The sequence below is a fragment of the Conger conger genome, chromosome 11 (assembly GCF_963514075.1).
Source record: "Conger conger chromosome 11, fConCon1.1, whole genome shotgun sequence".
NCBI classification, from domain to species: Eukaryota; Metazoa; Chordata; class Actinopteri; order Anguilliformes; family Congridae; genus Conger; species Conger conger.
Genome location: NC_083770.1, coordinates 8,143,993 through 8,165,013, shown reverse-complemented (window position 1 = coordinate 8,165,013; position 21,021 = coordinate 8,143,993). Strand labels below are relative to the sequence as shown.

Sequence of the window (21,021 nt, the reverse complement as noted above, 5' to 3'; positions counted from 1 at the left end):
ACTGAAAACCTCCCACTTCTAACTCAGGCCAGGTTAGCCTACAAACTGCCTGTGCAGTGCACGTACTGCATCAAAACTAACCACATAATTCAACAGCTAATATGCAAACAACTGTCCAATTCATTTAACACAATAGTTCATACTGGCAGTAGTGTGGTCTATTTTTAAACATCCCCAGACAGTCTCGCGTCACCTTTTCAGGCTGCACCTCTCCCCCACCTCCCTGTAATTTCTATTTTCTAGCCGTGTATACTTTATGTTGTTATGATTGCGTTTGCTTTCATATATTTTTAAAATTTTTAGTGTTCTCATTGCCAAAACTATGGTACTGCTACTCAGTCAGTTTATCTGATTATTCTACAAGGGTTCAAGTTTTTATCTTTGTGCTCACTCTAGCACTTGGAACCGTACTACCCTCTAGGGTTTTCAGCACACTAGTCCCTGGGTATGATTTGCACTTTATTGTGCGTTGGTCTGGATAAGAGTGTCTGCCAAATTACTGTTATATAATGAAATTTGGTTTGTGGCAAGTTGATCAGTGAACTATTAAATACTTTTTTCTCTTTTTTACACATGTACTTATAATCTTCATGATGTTTATCAAGACTACGTCAAACAAAATCCATTTTCTTCATGCTTGTTCCTGCTTCTGATTTGAATTTCTGTTTTACCATTGGAATTGCCAGACAACTGGTCATTAAATTGATCAATGTTTTGTGCCAGCCTTTTCCAACCAGAACTACCAGGCCTCAGATACAGTTGAGGCATTTATAGAGAGACAGATTTGGGGAAGGACCCTGGCAGCACTCGCTGCAGAGATCCTGAGGTCACAGCATCGCCCATGGAGAGAGGAACTCAGTCAGCAGTGTAGCCCCCTGTGGCGGCTCGGCTCGGTGTGTGGGAAGGAAGCAGGGCAATCCAAGGACCACGCCCGCCGGTTAAGCAGGCACACACCTGGCCTACATTACAAATCCAGGAGTTAAAAGTGTACTTTTTTCCACAGTAGGGGGCTGAGACCGAGGAAGCGTTGAGAGAGAGAGAGCTGTTCATGGCGACCGAGTTGAAAGTGAAGCTGAAAAGCTACCGTTTGGGTTTTGGTTTACTTTATTTCATTATTATTTTTGTTTGTTATTTTTATCCGGATCGCATGAGGGTAACAGGAGAGAGTTTGTGCTCTCTCTCACTCTTGCTCCCCGTGGCCAATCAAAGCCAGTAAACACTGATGAATACCATAATTTTTGTATTTCCCTGTGTCCAGCTCCTCTGTCCTCCCAGGGGTGTGCCACGGCCTGTGATACCCATTTCAGTCACTTATCAGGCCTATTAGGCGCCGACAGGAATTCAGGTTTTGTGGAGGGGGTTCGAAATTCTAAATTAGGGGTTTGGAGGGTGGTGAAGAATGACTACTTCCAACAGTTTTCCGGGAATGACCTTTGGCCAACCACCGCGACTTAGGTTTGTGGGTGTTCACGTTCCTCGACATTAGCTCACAAGGTCAAAGCAGTCATCTGGCAGTCGTAAAGTTGCCCGTTTGATCCCCCGCCATGGGCGTGTCAAAGTGTCCCTGAGCAAGACACCTAACCCTCAATTGCTCCCAACGTACCGGTTGGTGCCTTGCAAGGCAGCCAATCGCCATTGGTGTGTGAGTGTGTGTGTGTGTGTGAATGAGTGAATGAATGAGCGAATGAGACGCATTAATTGTAAAGCGCTTTGGACAAAAGCGCTATATAAAAAAATACAGTCCAGTCTTGGTGATCAGCTTGGACATATTTTCCACATATCTTTTACCAAATATATTTTACAAGTTTATTCGAAATCTGCGCCTCTAGGTGCCAGCGACCTGCCGCTGCCAGCATTATAAACTGCATTAGATGTGCAGTCTGCCAGCAGAGGAGCTGTTGTAGCGCAGCTGGTTGATTACAGAGTGAGAAGAGGCTGCTTCCACTCTGCATACTGTTAGGCCTTTCAAACTGACAAACAATATTGCAGCAATGCAAAGGACCTACAATCTTGGTCATGAATTTTAGATTGGGGTAAAGAAAAATTAGCAAATCGCATTACATTATTGGCACGTTTTATTATATGCTTGTGATAGATAAATGCTATTTGTTATAAGGATGAGAAATCTGTCAAAAAAAGGTGTAAAACATTTGGAGAAGGTGCAGCATACTTCCAACTCTATTCTCTCTCTTTTGTTAACACATATTCGAGAAGTGTTTCCTTGTTTAATTGTTTGTGAAAATTCTATTATTGAGTTTTCCCGGTTTTATATACAGCGAATATACACAGAAATATCAATCCAATGTTTTTGTAAGGTATTTGAAAATAATTGGTTTCTTTAATTCCCACAGTTGTTAGACAGATATTTGACTTGGGAATCAACATTTATAGCTGCGTTTCAGTTAATCGTTATGGGTTTGATAACCATCCATACATGCATAATATGCAGGTGAACTTCTAATTGAAGGCACTACATCCTTACCGGTAATATGGCTAATGATGTTTGATTCAGTTGCTGAAAAGCTTCTGAGTTTAATTTACAGTCATTTCGATTGAAATAATCAGCTTATTTCAACATAATAAGGTTTTATTAAGAGCTGTTGAAGTTAAATCCGCAGTGGTATCAATTTACTGTTTAAATAATTTCATTTTCTAAATCCCCTTTAGTGCGGTCCTTTGGGAAAAAGGTAGCTCATAGATACTTTGTGATCAATGTTCACGCAGGAGAAGTGTAATGACATACTGTAATGGTAGGGGGAGAGTGTCAGAACGGGACGCAAATAAACAACAGCGTGGCCAGTAGTGGGGCGGCTCAAAATACAGCTATCCGTCCGGCGAGTAAATCAGACGGGGTGTGTACTTGATAAACATAAATGTTAATTCATGAAGCTATAACTAACCATACTGGAGAAGTTGAGCTGCGTTTAAATCTTCCCTAGGTGGATATGAAAACACGTACAATAATAACCTACATCTATTCTAGCACCTGAAACCTCGCCCGATGAGACAATCGTAGCTCGCCATACTGTGTGAGCGAATACGCTTAGAACTGCATATTCGCTGCATATTTTATTCGTATATGTGCGAATAAAATCAAACAAATTACTAACAGCAACTTTGAGAGGATTTGCTTTCTATTTATTTTTTGAACCGATTGGCTATTATAAGGATCAGAATTAAGGGCGATTATAAACCCTGTGTCTGGAGAAGATGGGACCACCGGAGTAGGGTTTCCTTTCGACAAAGAAAAGCTTTGAACTGGCTTCGTCCCGTTTGTTTTTGTTCTTCGTGGAGAGACTCAAAAGAAATTGCGACTGCCTTCATCAGTCATAGCAACAACCATGAGAGTAGAATCAAACCACTCCGTCCATGGACATGGTAGTCTAACTCAGCGATGTTAGTGTACTTTCTCTGAAAACATACTACAAAAAATAGAATATATTAACCTATATAAACGCACCATACGGCAAGTTTGACTAGTCTCGCATTCAATTGAGTTTGTCCGTCTTTTAATTATACTTCTGGTTAAAAAAGCAAATGATCGACTGGAGATTTCTGAAAATACAGTAGCTCGTTCAGATGCTCCCTATGAAACAAAAGATCCAATTCCACACCATCACGCTCCAGTCTTGAGCTTAGCTCCTCCCTGTATGTAGCGAGTGACAGCTGGGATCGCTGTGCACTAGTAAGAAGGCTTCATCTCCAAATAGGATGACTAGCAGCTTTTGTGGGAGAACTGTGTTCGGTAGCTGCGAATGGTTCGGGACGCTCCATTGTTAGTTCTTGGACACCATCTCGGTTCTGTGAAAGGATTTATTAAGAATTGGGCTTTAAGTGGATTCCACATGGATTTTTTCCATACGAAGAGCAAAAGTGCGTGCAGGCACGGTCAGTAAGGGAAACGCGCATATTCTTCGGAGATCTCCAAAAGTACCCCTACGCATATTTCGCTGAACATTCATTGAAATTGCTACTCGTATTAGAACTGCCACAAACAGCATCATAAATGGATTACTAACAGAAGACCTGGTGCTGTTCCTCCTATTCCCGAGCGCTGTCCATTCATGATCTGAAGGTAGAGTACGCTATTTGTGGATTTCTCTGAAGTTACTTTGCATGCGCTCCTGAGACTCTTTAGTTTAACGTACATGTGCCGTGCCTCTGATTGGCTTAACAATAAGTGCACAACTAACTTCTGCTTTGTAACGGTACCCAGCCTTTTCTTAAATCAAAGTTTCCAGGCTTGCGACATCTTCTGCTCGAAATAACATACACCTTCAAATTAATCGTGAAAACATGTCACATTGAATTTCTTTGTCTGAAAGCTAAAATGCACACAACGCCTTTGTTGTTAATAAGTATCAAGTAGCCTATAATTTTGTTTGGATTGTGTGAATCTCTGTTGCGTCTCGACTCACTTACAGTGAAAAGACTTTTCAATCACACAGCCCTTCTAAACTGAACGTACACAATACATTACGGCCGGAGACTCTTTAAAATGTTGTTTTGAGGGCGCAATTACAATTCCTTCACGGAAAAAAATGGAAAGGGAAATTGTGTTTCCAGATATCTTTAACAGGGCACTGCCGATCTAATTAATCACTTTATTCCTTGTGTACAATAATAGCTCAGCAGAGAATTCCAGCGAACACTTGTGCATAGCTTAGAGCCCACGGTTGCTCGATTCCTGGGGCCCTGGTTGGTAACACAATTGAAAAGATAACATTCTCACGTCTGAGAAGACAAACAGCCGGCAGAGGGGTTTAGACCGCGGACCTCTGAAAGAGCATCTGTGATACTGTCCATCGGCACTGTTGTTTCTGTCCATGCCCGTCTGAAATTTGAAAAGATTTTGGAAATATCCATGATAAATATCCGCGGTGTTGAAATACGTGAAGACGTTCAGCGTCTCTTTAGAATTGTAAGCACGTTAGCATTTCCGCGTAGTTAGAAGCACGAGCCTATGTTATGTAAAGAAATAGCACTTGTTTGTAAAAATTAAACAATGATATACAGTTGTGTGTGAATTTAACCTTTTCTGCACTTACTGAACTGTATGATGGTCATCAAGGCACACGATTAAGATTGGTTATTTTAGTGTTTTACCTCGATATTACTAAATGTACTGTTTTGTATATATTTATCAGTACTGAACATTGAAAGAAAATCCTGGACCCACATGTTTAGTGATGTGAATAACAGCGTATGCTTGTCACAGTGGTTGCATTTTAAAAACGATAAGTTACCGGTCATTATCCTTTCAATGTCCAAGTAGATGGGTAGGGACAACACACGCACACAAACGCGCGCGCGCGCGCACGCACCCACAGAACTGGACACAAATGGAAAATTAAGACAGCTTATGGGAAACTGTTTCAACGGGAACATAAGTCCCTACAATAGTGGCATTGTTTCAATAACGATAAAGAGTGACAATTGACTGACATGTAATACGTGTAAGCTAAATATAAACCAAAATAAAATCTGTTTAAACTTACAATCTATGTCTTCCGGTCAAACTGAACCACATGCCTTAACTGTGGGTGTGGCTGAAAATAATGGGTGGAGATGAGGTCAAATGTTTACAAACATGAAAGGAAAATTGTGAAGCCATACATGCCCGTTATGATTTCACTTGTATACAAAACAAGACGTGCACACCTGCAATCCTTCTTTGCAAAGATACGAGTCGATATAAATATATGCAAATGTACTGCACAGTGATGTAAGGAACTAGTTCATTTCTGGAAGCCCGCGTCCACGCAGGCGTCATTCAGGGCCGAGGGGCTGGGGAGCCCGGGTCTGCGCTGGCGGTGGTCGCTTCCCCTGTAGAACCCACTGAGCCGCAACAGCGGTTGTATGTTGCATGATGAGAAAATTCTCGGTCTGAGGAGACAGTGTGGTCTTTTAGTGTAGGACTGTCGTTCAGGCACCGCATTGCATCGCCTCTGTACTGAAAGGTTAAAGAAAACCACACTGTTACATTGCCATATGGCAGTGATCTTTGACACCATATTTCAGTGCCTCACAGCAGTTAACAGCCAGCAGGCACACACTTGTGCCAAACTGGCAGCTTGGTTCCTCCCAAACTGATTCCAACCTGTGATAATTTGTGTTAATTTTGCTTTTCTTCCAATTACCCTGTAAATGTTTACCCATAAAAGTAATACCATGCAATATGCATTAAACAGGTTTAACTTGCAGTGCAATTAGAATTCATACAATAATGATTCATAATATACAGGTTTAAGGCAGTTGGCTTGTAAATACATTTCTTGATTAACTAACTTCTGGAAGAAATTAGCACATACGACAGCCTTCTCAGAATATGCATTTGAGCAAAGATTGTGTTAAATTATGCAAACCCTTTCATAGTTACATAAACAGAGATTTGTTTGTTCATTACTTTTATGCTTTGATATTTGTACTTAGCAATATTGTTGTGAGAAAGATTCAAATAGGATAGAAAATGTATATTTTGAGTCCACAGAAATGCACAAAGAACAACTAAGCACAAAATGGCCACACTATCTTCTTGAAAACAATCTTGGATTTGGTGTGACAGATTTGATAAGAGTGCAGAAAACCTTATAACAGCTGATGCTTCTTAGAGAGTCAGTATGTGCTCTGAATAATTATCGAATAATACACAAGCCACAAAAACACACCAAACGGCGATGGCGCTGTTGACTCCCGAATAGGAAGTGGACTGCTCTTACTCTTTGTGATTTCCGTTTGTGAAATGACGTTCTTCATCACGGCATTAAGAGCAGACGACACCGGAACATCAGTATGCTTTGTGGCGTTGCTGTTTGGAGCGACGCGCTGTGGAGCATTTGATCTGCAGTTTGCAACAATGGCAATAAGGCTTCCGTTGTGTGTGACTGATGTGAATTTGTCACACTGGTGTATTGGGGGTGGCTGCTCTGTGCTGTGTTTACATTTCTCTGTCAAGGTCGCTCGGATTTGCACAGTCTGAATAATTGATAAATAGGTAGCCTATGTTCAAATGAATCATGCTCAATTAGGCTAAGTGAGTCAGTTTTAATCATTGTTTTAATAAATAATGCCAATACGCCAGAGATATTTGCATATTTGTGCACTGTTTATTATTCTACGTTATTATGAATCTCTGCATGTGATGTAATTTTATGTACGAGAAATGCAAATACAAACAGACAATCAAAGGTATTGCAACATGAAAGGGGCCTGGTTTCTTTTTCTGTTTCGTTTCCTACATTTTAGTTTGTAGTGCACTACGGGCAAAGGCCACAATATCCCATTGGCATTGTTAACATTCATTCGGGCAAGTCTACAGCACAATATTGAGGCTTTCCCATGAAGTCTTCTTAAATCCTATCTGATTTCCTCGTTATGTTTGACTATGGTTTGTACGTGTATTACTCTCCTCCAGTCATATGTTTTCAGTGAATAACACATTTTTCAGAGTAAAATGTGAGCAACTCGTGTCGTTACTTCAGTCGCAAAGTAATGGTGCGAACGCATTCCGCGCATTCAACACAATTGTGTGTCGACCTCGTGTTGCTGCCAAGCGCATTGTGCCAATCAGTCAACAGAGCTTTGTATTGACATAACATAACAACTCTCTGATTACCCTTACCGGTGCAATACCAGATGAGCCTCGCGACTTATGCGCCTATCTGCTGTATCTATGCAACACAATGTTGAGAAAAATGAGAAGGATGGAGGGGTGCAGATAGAGGAAAAGGGCTCAGCCCCCTCTCTTTCGCAAAGCTAGTTAAGGACAAGCTATGGGGCCTTGCATTAATGCTGAATATATACTGGAATTGTCCGGTATGTTTTGAATAACCCGAGTGTCACCGATGGCATTGTTTTGTTCATTTCTTTCTGGACTGAATTCCTAGATATCCCCAAAAGGGAATTTCCCTAATATCTTTTTGATCCATATTTTTTCGTTTGAGAGTAGGCAAGCAGCACAGTTTATAGAGAGGAAAAGTAGCAAGCCAATTAGATAAGGCACCAACAAGGAATGTTACAATGATATATACCGCAGCTAGCTAACGTCAACAGCTGATGGTGGTGTAATCGAAGGGCGCATTTTAATTAAATGGACCTTTTCACTAATTAAATGGAGCACTCCAATTTTTATTCCAATTTCGTTGGACAGGGAGAAAGAAATCAATGACCAGAACACGTCTTAGAGTACTTGGTAGTGTGTGGCACAAGTGATAATTTCATTGCATGTGAACTATTTGAAGTGTTGAGCTAGGCACACAGATGCTGGCTTTCTCAGTAAGACGAAAAGCGTTGCCAGGAAGAAAGACTTTTGTCCAAATATTGCACAGTGCTAGCTGCTGCCATCTACCCTGAACAAAATCATCATTCACAGTAACGTTCCGTTTTTGCCACTGTTATTTTTAAGTTTATTATTATATTTCTGTGTATTTATTTGATAATTGTAATATGAATTTGCTTGCGCCAAGACAAGATGCCCGGGTGGTAGTTAATTACTTTTGTTTACTCTTATTTAACAAAGTAGGTCAACTGAGAACTCATTTCTCTTTTGTAGCGGCAGCCAGGGGAGTTAAGGTGGGGGTGGGGTACAAGGGTTTATATTGCCAATCAACATTAAGGGAGGATTAGGTGGCCAGATTGAGAGAGCGAGGTCTGGAATTTGGCCAGGGCACAAGGAACACAGGGGAGGATGCCCATGCTCTTTCTGTGAAGTGCCTCGGGTTCTTTGATGAACACACTTCCGAGAAGTCAAAACTCCCGTGTCTTGTCTCTTTCCAGAGGCCCATGAAATTCACATAATTTAGCAAAATTGGAGTGGTGTAGCAACCAGGGACTGAGAGAGACAAAAGCTCTCAAGTCAGCCGCACAGTGTGCATCGGACTACACGCACTAACGAGGTTCAAGATCGTTCCCCTCTCTCCGCTCGGGAATTTTCCAGCCAGGAGAGTCTGCGAATTTAAAAAATTAACCCTTCAAAGAGTAGGTTTTTCTGGAATGTTTTTTTTTTCTTCAAAATTCTAATTCAGTGTTCTAGACCTCTGTTGCTTTCAATTAACCCAAGTGATTGTTACTGCATTAGCATTTGAATGTTCACTTGTGTATGTCCGAATCACATATTCATTATCTTACAGGGTGTAAGCTCTTCTTTATTAAGAGTTAATAATTCTTTGAAAAAATTTAAGACTTGATGGTTGAATGTGTTTTTATAATAAAATCAGCTTGTTGAAGCTTATCTGTATGCATGCATATGGATTTATGTGTTCATGTGTGCATAGTGGTGGTTCAGATAAAGGGAACTGAGACGTGGCTAGTGGCTAGTCCCAGCTTTCATTTACATTCAGCATGCTACCATATTTACAGACATAAATATGATGATTATTCATGTTCTACAAATGCTATTGGGTAAATAGCCAGAGACACAAGCAGATTTATTAATATTTTATCAGGGTAGCACCTTGGCCAGAAGCTCTCTAGGGTGTCCAGAATCTTCCTTGTAGAAGAAGCATTACATTTCTTTCGGTGCATTTAAAGGCAAAAAAAAGACGAAAAAAAGCTAACATCTAAGCAATTTAATATCTAATATGTTTTATTTTTTTGTGCAGAAATGTGTCTCACACATTTGGTGGTACACCTTCACCGTTGTGTTATATGAGTGAAGTATCACTCTGGGATTGCTTTCTACTGTCATTACAAATAAATAATATAGTTGTGACAAATAGGCCAGGCCAGTAGTGTTGTTTGATCTGGTGTAGAGTATCTTGGCGAATAAGTTGTGTATGAAATGCGTTTGGAATGGCATTGTAAATAAGAATCTATGGAGTTACTTCCGTTGATGCACATTAATAATAAATAATTTCACCCACTGACAGCAGGCAGCATATGGGGCTCTATGATATCCAGTGTGAAGATGTTGACAGATTTGGCTAGGAAAATACAGTCTTGATTTAAATAATGTCTTGACGGTGTTGCCAGGCATTGGCTGAAGGAGAATAAAACCATTTAAAAAGTCATTGGGAGCTTCTGGTGGCTAAAGATAAGGTTAATGGCTATATACAAGCATGTCTGTGTGTGTGTGTGTGTGTGTGTGTGTGTGTGTGTGTGCGTGCGGGTGTGTATGTGTGTGTGTGTGTGTGTGTGATGTTTCTACACATGTAGCGTTATTCTTAGTTATTCATATTTGAAGTTTTTGGTATAGTATTGATTAGGAATCAAAATATTGTGAAGAAAAGTTTATGTATTGGTAGTACTAATCTAATATGGATTGTAAAATGTCCATTTGTTCTATTGAGACAGAATGACTGCGGGTGGTTTTATTTCAAGACTGATGACTGCGGACATTTCTCATACGCAGCCTCTGACAGAGGGTTTGTTTGGCAAATCTAATATTGAGATTTCGAGCAATAAAATAATCAAGCAATATCGACTGGAAGATCATGTGTCTGTCCGTTCAATGCCATTATCAGTGTGTGGAATTCCAGCGATGGATACCGTGTGGCTTCTGGAGAAAATAGCCGGTTCCTTAACAACAGCTAATTGTGCAGAAAATTGTTGTGCCGAAGTGTGCAAAAAATTGTAATTAAAACGGGAATCTCCAGTGAGTCTGAGTATATGCTGGAAGGGAGCATGAAGGAGTGGCCAGGTTTTGGAACTGGCCAGTATGACTTTAGCCAGAACCCCTGAATGTGTTCTTTCAGTAGGCGTTTGCTCAGTGGCTGCTGAATTTAAACATGCACTACAGTGCACATACACTCAGTGAGCTCTTTATTAGGTAGACCAGTACACTACAGTACACTCTTATTAATGCAAATATTTAATCAGCCAATCCTGTGGCAGCACCTAAATTTATAAACGCATACAGACATGGTCAAGAGGTTCAACTGTTTTTCAGACCAAATGTCAGAGCGGGGAAGAAATGTGATTTTGATTGTGAGTTTGATTGTGGAATGATGATCTCTAGAGTTTGCAGAGAATGGTGCGAAAAACAAAAAACATCAGGTGAGCAGCAGGTTTTGCAGGCAAAATCGCCTTGTTAATGACAAAATGCAAATAACCACACATTACAGCACGCAAAAGAGCATCTCTGAACACACAACGCATCAAACCTCTAAGTGGATAGGCTATGGCAGCAGAAGACAAACGACTAAAAAGAAAGGTCTGATAAATACCTAATAAAGTGCTCAGTGAGTGTACGTGCTCTGATACTCACCACCTAGCCCATGTTCTGAAAGTCTCTTTATTAAATTGCGTCACTGCAAGCGTAATTGAATTTCCAGCGGCGGTGCTGTGTTTCACAGGTCACCTGCAGACGGCCCTTTCTAAATGCCTTTTCTTCACCTTACGTCCATTTTTTATGCGTGCAATTTCTACTTAGAGGAAACGGGGGTGAAAGGAGTATGGGTGAAGGGGAATCGATAGCTGGATTAGGGTAGGGGCAGGGTCTCCGCAGGGAGACAGAGAACATTCTCTCAGTCAAGACCTTCCAACTGACATTGTTGACAAAAATGAGCTAGTGGCTTAAGTACGTTGTACATAGGGCACTAAATATATGTTTGTGTGAAGTTTTAGACAGAAATACAGTTTAAAAGTGAAAGAAATCTACATTAAAAAGGTTGTATCTGCTTGGAGCCCATTCACTTGAAGCTCAACATCTCGAAACCACTCAGAACACAGATAGAGCCTTATAATTCCAAGTTGAGTGTGGTGTTGCAAGCCTATAGGCTGTTTGCCGGGGCGCATCATGGTAAGGGCCCCCAGTAAGACAGGGTTTCATGTTTTTGTGCATTGTGTGAACGCGATATAGTGGGGGAGGGGGGGGGGGGGGGGGGCATTACGATATGACGTATTAGTCGGAGACCCCCCGGCCACCAGCTCGGGGAGAGCAAGGGGCTGAATCTGTCCCCCATCTCTGGCCTACAGAGATTGGCGCTGCGATTCTCATCTATTAATCATGGAGGCTGCCTTCTTATTCCGTTGCCATAGTTTCACGGGCCGAGACGGCGTTGGGGTGCGTGGCGGAGGGCTGGGGAGGACGTGAGGCCTCGCTCGGAGCCGCCCCCCGTGCTGGGCGTGGGCTTGGAGAGGCCTCCCCCACCGAGAGGCTTATTAGACACGGAGGGGGGAGAGAGAGGGAGCCACAAATAGGTAGAACACTTGGATCATCGCTCCAGTCTAATCCAATGTAGCCAACCAGCCGTGCAGCATGAATCAAAGCCAGGCCCATCTCCCCAGTTGACATTTTGCCTGTTGCCAAAATATTGAACGGAAAGGAAAGCTGATTCAGTCGTAGTGATTATTTGAGAAATTGGACTGGAGAATGATGCACATATATTATACGTAGACGGCGTGCTGGCATCTTATTGAAGGTTGCAATTTCGCCGTTAGATTAAAAGCCTTTTTTTCCCCAGATATACTATTGAATCTTCTGCTTATTCTGCCGTCTCCACTGGTCTTCTTGAGTTTCTAGTTTTCCAGGTTCTTGTGAAGACCGTATCTGAAAGAAAGGCATTAACTTTTATCGACCGCACCATTTAAGGTTTCAGCTGATAGTAGCATTTATTTTCATCACGTTGTTCTCACATTAATCAGCAGCGGAGAAAAAAAAAAAAAAAACGCCATTCATTCTCCTCAGTTCAATTCATGTTTTTCAATTTCCTGTTGTGCTTTCAAAATCCAGAGGAGTTGCAGAATTCCTCCAAGATGCCGCTTGTTGTGTTACTTCCTGGCTTCCCGGGTAATAGCAGGTATTATTTTCGATGCGCGGTAGCTGAGGCTGAATTCTCGCTGTGCCTCATTCATGTAAACTTTGCTGGTGTATTGAGGGCGAACGTTTTCAGTGTTGGAGGTTAGCGCTGTAATCACGGGACTTTCATATGCAGCGGCTCGATTAAGTAAAGAACCTCGTCATTGTGAAGGCCGTGGGGCTGAAACCCTAGCCTAGATGATTCAGATCCTGCCTTCCGTCGACGGCATGACCTTTTCCTCCAGCGGGATCTCACCGCAGAGTCACAAAGGGGCGAAAGTGCTTCTGTTTGGACTGATCCGGGCCATTTTTTAAAAGTCTTTGAAGTGATATGATTGTGGGGTTCGGTGACATCACTTTGCCGGCGTTCCCAGATGCAGGTGAGTGCTCGTGGGTGAGGTGAGGCGGGCCTGGAGAGACGGCGTTCCTGTCTTTCATCCGTCCGGGCTGATGCGTTTTTGTCATTGAAAAGCGATACAGGGGAGATGGAGAGATGGAGCAGGATCTCGGAGGTGCTCCCTTTTTGTAGTTTCAATCACGTTTAAATATACAGGGGAGATGGGGTTGCTGCTTCTGTTCTGAAACTGTCTTGTTTAATAATGTCAAAAGTCAGAAAGCCCTTGTCTCACTTCCATTGATATTGAATGTATCATATGTATGCATATTGCACTAAAGTCAGGTTTTGTGGGATTGTCATAGCTCCGTGCTCTCGCCGATGCAAGGCTACTACAGACCTGACGTTGCTCTTTTTCTAGTACAAAGAAAACATGATATAATATTAAAAATGTTAGCCAATAACGATAAAATCATTTGTAAGAGTTACTGTGTCACTGACCCCAGAAGCTGGTGTTTCACATCTCGGTTTAATGAGGAAGTGCGTGCGAAGCTTTCGGGATTTCATCTTAAGCGTTTCTGTCAGCAAGAATGTCCAACAATAATACCACTTTGTGTACATTTATTATGTCGCTAATGAGCCGAATTGCAGCCATGTGGCGTTGTGCGCCTCGCAACGCCGTGGCGACCACAAGGCCCCAGTGTTCGGCTCGGTCGCGCAGCGGACCAGCGGGATGGTAGCACTTAGCATCGCTCTCCGAGGAGCATCGCAATGCGTTGGTCATATTTCACAACGCGGGGACTGAGCTCCGCTGGAGAGCCGTGTTTAAATCGTAGCAGATGCTACCGTTCTCCCTAACCAGGTTCCCGAAACAATAGTTTAACTATTTTCCACATACTCCTATATTTCGAGTGCTTCATCTCCCTGGGGTAGGCAGTGTGAGCGCGGACCGTCTGTGAGTGATGACAGGCTGAAATGCGAGTTGCGCGCGTTGCGGGTTGGGAGAGTGCACGCTAGCGTGGCTGTAGTTTTAGCAGCATAGTGCTAACGTTAAAAATAGCACGGCAGAACTATTTATTACACATCAGTCTGCCACAGGGCTGGGTGATATTTTGAACAAACAGAAAAACATAATGAGGTGATATCTTTGAAATGGGTTTTTGACCTATGTGTTAATGCGTTGTGCATAGTGTGGTTTTGGGTGCAATGTGCTCTCTGTTTTGCTCTGCACAAAACACAATGCATTTTCTTGATCTCATTTCACGTGCCTTTTTAAGTTTATTGCTGCCTTTATCTTGACACATAAAATGTTGAGATGCCAAGAAAAGACAGTATCTCTTTAAGTGGACTTACAAGGGTGATAAAATCAAATTGTTCTTGCCAGCACTTTGTCTTTAGCTTACAAATTAAGCTATGACTACTGTCATAGCTTAACTGTAATTTGTTATTTTATCAGTATAGAGGTTAGATCAAACGCCCCCTTTGGTAGCATCAAGCAACATTTGAGACGACCACAGGGGGAAATGCTCTAAATGCGTTTTTTAATTGACATGGAAATGAAGTGCGAATACTTATAATAAGTCAGAGAAGAAGGATGTGTCCATCTCTTCTTTTTGTAGTATGCAGCCTCTGTCTAAGGCATGTGCTATATTGGTGGTCTTGCATTACACCAACAGCTGGGCCCATTTGTGAACTCGAGCAGAATCCTGCCAGTTGCTAGGTTTGCGTCTGTTCAGGCTGGTTTAATGCAGGCCTTTGTGGTTTCCGCCAGTGTATCTTTCAGCTTAGCATCTGCTGTAGAGACACTAGCAACTCTTGACCGCACACTAGATCATTGCAGATAATTCCCTGTAATTATTTGTGTACGCGTTCATCCATTTTATGTTTCACAGAGTGTATGTTTGTTATTTTTGGCCATACTCAGTCATTTTCAGCAAATAATGGATGCAATGCCAAGGAGCTGTGCATGACAAGACCAAATTGTGCATGCAACACTGTTTAGAAAAGTTGATACCGTCAGCATATTCGTTGACCTTTGCAATAATCTCATTACCCTAGTCACCATCAGGATGGATGTTTTCTCATTTCTTCCCCATGCTAGCCAAAACAGACGAAAAATAACAAACCACTTTCTCTGCAACTGTCCATCTAAGCATTTCGTTGATTTGGAAAAATGACCATTCGCAATTAATTAGTCAGCCATCTTACATTTCCCTCTTGCGGTTTACTTGGCAGCCCGTTAGTTTGTGTGAGCTAATGCACAGTAACCAGAGAGGAAGAGAGGAAACAATATCCAGACGAGAAGCTTCTGTTCAACATCTGACCTACATAAGAGCAGGATCCTCCCGTATTGTTGCCGAAACATTTCTCCACCTGACTTTGATCTTCGCTTCCCTCTGGGCGCTGTGAATTTATGTTCTCTCCACTATCCTCTTCGAGGTAGAGTCGTCCAGGACTAGCCAAATTCCCCTACATGTCTAACGTGGAGAGACGCTATCTTAGGCAAACGTGATTGCACACAGCGCAGCCGATAAGCCCGGTAGCCTCTGAGCAGCAGTGGCGCCACAGTGCAGTCATTCAGTTCATTAGTTAACAGGTAGGAGCCTGACTGCATCTCTTTGTTATTCCAGATTGAAGTCTGCGATACTAGCGAGACGTTTACAAATGAATCGCAAAAGATTATTTTAAGTGGCTGTTGTTTCGTGTTGTTAGAAGCTGGTGAGGGTTTTAGATATCAAAGCAGGGTGGATTTCCTAATGGGTCCTGCCTCATCTCTTGAATTTTTTATTTATTTTTTAAGCTGAACAAACTGTTTAACTGCGGCTCATTCAACGTTACACTTAACAAAAACTATCACGCTGACAGCTGACAAAGCCCTTCAGGAAATTCTATATAGATAATGCAGCGAGAACAAGGAATGACAAAAATTGAATCCAAAAAACGACATCCAGCCATATCTAGCTCTAAAATAATGTATCTGTTAGAGGTATCGTAATTGTAGCCATTGTTATGAAGAGCTGGGCTCTCTTTGTTGTCTGACAGTGAGCCCCTTAGCCGTTTTTTAAATTTAAATTTTTAAATCTATCCTTCAAGGCCCTCCATATCCTCGGCTAGGTGAGATATATCTGTGATTGGCTGAGAGTAGCAGGTAGGATGGGGTCAATTACCTGAGTACTGCAATTTTTCTGATCTCCACCCAGATTATTATGAGCAATGACTTAGCGTTTGACTGCTTATTGCCTCCCCCCCGAGGCGGCAGGGATAGTAATTACTGTAGCCATGTAATTTTCACCACTGCATCCGCAAAGTAACTGGTACCACAGCTCCAGCCTTTGCATTGTCTGCCGCACAGATTAACCATAGAGCAAGAGCGGTGCACACAATGCCTCGCTACCTCACTTTTTCGCCCGTTAGTGTCTGATTACGAACTTCACGGCACCGCGGTGCTGACGTAATGCGAAAGCCGATGTTTTGACAGCGAACGATAAAAGGCGACGGGAAGAGTTAAAATAAAGGCCCAACAAGATATGGATATTAAAAATGAATGAAGCGCATCCGAGGCCCAACCGGCCCAAATTTCACACGCCGACAGAGTTTCAGGCCCATCGGACCGCGAGTGCGTACCGTCAACATGACTACGAGTCCCCTGTTTGACGGAGCGAATTAAAATAAAACAAAACATTAACAAAATATTGATTTTCAGGGGGATGGAGTAAAATATTTGCCGAGCCTTTTATAGCTGGTGGCATTTATCCACGCAGATGTGGACGCATCGGGTTACAACTTTTCGGGTTATCGAACGACGGCGAAACCGCAGTCGTAGGAGACGTGAATGTTTCGTCTGTCCTAGATTCGCGGCCCATTACTTGCCTCTCTCCCAGCAAGCCTCGAAGCTCTGGCAGCTGAGAGGCGCAGACTCTCTGAAACCGCTCCAGATAATTACTTGTGATTAGCAGGTGAGTTGAATTTTAATATAACACCCGGCATTGTTAGTCGGTCTGGGTATCATTTGCATTGCCCCATGTTACCTTTGCGTCTGAATGAAAAGCACTCTGAACGTGAATGATCAAGTTAATTGTATTTTTTCAATCATATCATTTTAGTCAAGATCCAGGCTTGACGACAAACCAGAGTGGATTCTGACTCACCCTGCTTATCATATTTTAAACACAGACATCAGGGCTTTGCCGGTGGAACTGAATTAACGAAATGAGAATCGATTAAGCATGAAATTTGTGTTCCTAATTAAAGAGACTCATTGGCAACCAGTACCTTTTGGTTACTTGCACTGTATTTTGCATTTGTATGAAACACACTGGATTATCTATGTGGATCTGGTGCTTGGGAGCTGGGTGTGGTATGTAACAGGCTGGGTGTTTGATAGGTCTGCTATCTGAATGGGTTGGGTATCACGCCAGATCGGGTGTCCGATGGACATGTGCTCTGGGTCAGATGTCCCAGCGGGGAGATGAGAGAGGAGTTGAGCCTTAACTGGGTGTCATATTGGGTGGGTATCTCATGTTTGGTGTTCGATGGGGCAACTGTGGATTGGATCAAATGCTTGAACACCCGTGGTCAGCTGTTGGACTGCTTTACATTTTCTGGAGGTTGTGTGTGTGTGTGTGTGCTTGTGTGTGCATATTCATTATTTAATTTAAAATCTAATCTAGCTGGAGTACTGAGCCAAAAGAACATGAATTGAATTGCCACTGTCCAAATACTTGCGGACTGCACTGTATATAGGGATATATATACATATGTACATAGCACTATATAGAATAATGGAGTAATGCAATAGCACTCATCCCGGATTTGGTAGATTATATTTCCGCCCCTCCCAAAGGATGTAGATGTAAGCAGGAGGTTCATCACCATGACTTATCCTCCGGTCCTACAGCCCAGTCAGGTCATATGAATAGATGGGAGAAATGTTACATATTGTACAAACAAAGTGATATTTCCTGTCTGGGGTTACAGTCAATACCGACGGTTCTGAACGAGATGTATCAAAGTGTCGGGTCTCGCGTATTTACAATATCGAGAAAAAATCGCTCTGGCTAGGCACAACGCTCAACCCCCCTCCCCTGGTCAGGAGGTGCAAGACAATGTTAAAAATGCGAGCTCTGCCCATTGCAGGCCCCACACAATAGGCCCAGTTGGCAGTGGAGGAGATGTGTGTGAGCCCCCGTGAAGTTAATGTGCTCGAACCCTGAGAACGAAGCGGAGGGGGACACAAGCGCTCATTGTACACTTCAAATAACACCGCTCCGGCGCAGACAGTTTGAGCCCAGTGGAGATCTGTCAAGGTTATAAATTATTCTGTAGTTTTCATATGGTAATCGGTTCTGAACTTGTTTTTCAAGCCGAGTCGGGTTTTAATGAAAGTGGTCATTGAATGTGCTCCCCTGTATGGAATGTGACAGCGTTTAGCATTTAGGTAGCTTAATTGACCCTTCGCCGAACGAGCAGGGGGACGAGAGAGTGGGATCGGGCTTCATTATGCTGGACACAGCAGGCTCCACTGACATCTCTTGTTAACATTAAAGCCAATTCCGCTATTGGTAAACAGGCAAGAAACGTGAAATCCCCCGATTTTAATGAACAACCTATCAAAAAATAATCTGGAGATGTGGCTTTTCGGGGAGTGACTTACAAGATGATGGCAAGTACTCCCATTAAGAGAACTGGAAGTGTATTTTAGATGCAAAAGTAACCAATTAATTTGCAGGGGCCCCCCCCCTGCAATTTGTCTTGAATTAAAGAGAAAGGTGCGTAAGAAAGGTAGTCTGTTGCACCAGATGGCTTCCCTCCAATGCGTGACAGCGTGTTGTTGATTTGAATTTACGGCTTGGTTGCAATTGGACAGGTCTAAAATGAGAGGAATGGCTTGAAGATAGAATGCTAGTTTCCCCTCATTTTTCTTCATTCTTCTCAGAGCGAGAAGGAGAACGTGCAAACCCCAAAAATGTTGAATTTGTTCATCTGTCTCTGCATGAACGCTATCAGGGTGGCTTTGCATATCCCTATGAGAATGTCTGTCTGCCCGTGTGTGTCTGAGGGACGGGTCCTTATCGGCTTGGCCGTTAGGCTAAAGGCCACACTCCAAGGCCAGAGGAACAGAGGCTGATCCCTGGCCAGCAGAGAGGAGATGGCCCCGGAAACCGCAGATAGCAGGACCTTGTCTCCCGGACTGTTTGGGTTGGCTCGCAATCTTTGCCCGACAACGTCTGTTTAGGGCTGGCGTGAACTTCCTCAGCCTTGGAAGACTGGACCGCTAATCGGTACCTGACACCTTGGAGACAAAGGGCCCTGCCTGGAAGTTAGCAGTCGAGGCTGAAGATGTCATTTTTGAATTAAACACTGAATATTGTGATAAGATAAGCGCAATATGCTTATAATGTGAGGACAATGCCTTTCAGAGATACCCACAGCTGCACCAATTAACCTTTCTCTCCACAAAAACATGCAAAATTGATGTGAAGTAAATGCTGTAGACTTTTGTTTTCTTTGCTCTATCAAGAGGTGAAATGGACCGCATCAGGTTGTCATCCGAGTAATGATGAATGTGTTTCATTTGTGTGTGTATGAAGGGGGGGGGGGGCGGGGGGGGGGGGGAGGGGGGCGGGGGGGCACTTTGCCAGTCTTACCTATGTCATACTCTGACATTTGTGACACTTTAAAAAGTTGTTTGCATTTTTTCTCAGGGATCTTACTGCAAGATCCTGGCAGAACTTGTCTGTTTATACCTATTACCTGTTCCTATGGTGATATTTTACACAGCTCGTAATGTGTCCATATTTGGAGTCACTTAGAAAGTCAAGACTTACTGAACCAATATCACTAAAGGCAACTTAATCTGCGAGCATGTCTGTTTCCCACGAAACCACTCTACTGTGTAATGTTCTTCTGAATTGACTGAAAATACTCAATTATCAGGAACAAAATATGGGTGAGAGTGAGACTATTAACAGCCGGTATCTGCTCATTATGTAATATGAAAGTATCGCTGTGAGATATATTATCCTTCTTCTCCCGCAAATTCCCTGGGCGCCCAGTGCTTTGCGGTGGGAATGTTATGAGAGTGGCGTGTTTTGTCATCTTTCCGGTGTACAAGCTTAGCAGCACCGTGCCAACGGTGGAACAGTGGGAGAGGGCTCTGGTGGAGAGGCCTCATGTTCAGATATGTCCCATATTCCAGAAACCTGCTCCCAGCCAACAGAGAACCTCAGCAATGCTGCTGGAGTGTGAATGAGGAAGTCAAGGTCAATTTCTCTGTTCATTTGTGTATATATGCAAACACACACACACACACACACACACACACACTCTTACACACATACAAACCCTCTGCATTGTGACGGAATGGGTGAATAGGGCGACATTATCTGCAGGAAGGACATACCATGAAAGGATGCGCTTTGAGCAAAACGCCACGACTGTCCACAAAGGAGAATTCTCAGGTGTGAAAACAGAACATTCGCGAGAGTGAATCCTTCTTTTTAAAAATAGCTTTTTCTCGTGCCTTAACGGTAGAAGTGATGGCGTGGCCATATGGGCGTGTGTATTGACATGCTGCTCGAGCACAATCTACACACCACTGCTGCTCTTTATGTGTTTATCTTAGATTAGTTATTCATTACAAAAAGACTGATTAATTAGAGCAAACTGATCCTGTCAGTAAATGAAGGACCCCCTGCTTTTGTATTACCCTGTCATCTTCAGGAGAGATTATTTCCATTAATTAGGCCTGAGCGTATGAATTTGGATTGCAGCAAATGGGCCGTGGCCAAACGTGCGCAGCCTGTGAGAAGAGGTGGCTGGCTGAAGTCAAACAGGTGCCAAGCAGGCTTCATCACAATCTCCTCAAATGGTTCTGTCGTTTTCAAGAAAATTGAAAATCACGAGTCATGCAGGATCCAGGCATTATAAGGTTTAGCAGCAGGCTAAATGC

The 21,021-nt window shown here is 42.8% G+C and overlaps 1 protein-coding gene across 4 annotated transcripts in view; it reads left to right on the top strand.

Annotated features, from left to right (window-relative positions):
- The first annotated feature begins 3,685 nt into the window (after positions 1 to 3,685).
- The window catches only part of sema6a (sema domain, transmembrane domain (TM), and cytoplasmic domain, (semaphorin) 6A), an 83,337-nt gene continuing 66,001 nt past the window's right edge, over positions 3,686 to 21,021 (top strand). For all 4 annotated transcript variants that reach the window (XM_061260175.1, XM_061260173.1, XM_061260174.1 and 1 more), the window contains exon 1: positions 3,686 to 4,075. The gene's annotated coding sequence lies outside the window, so the exon portion shown is untranslated. The remainder of the gene's footprint in view (positions 4,076 to 21,021) is intronic.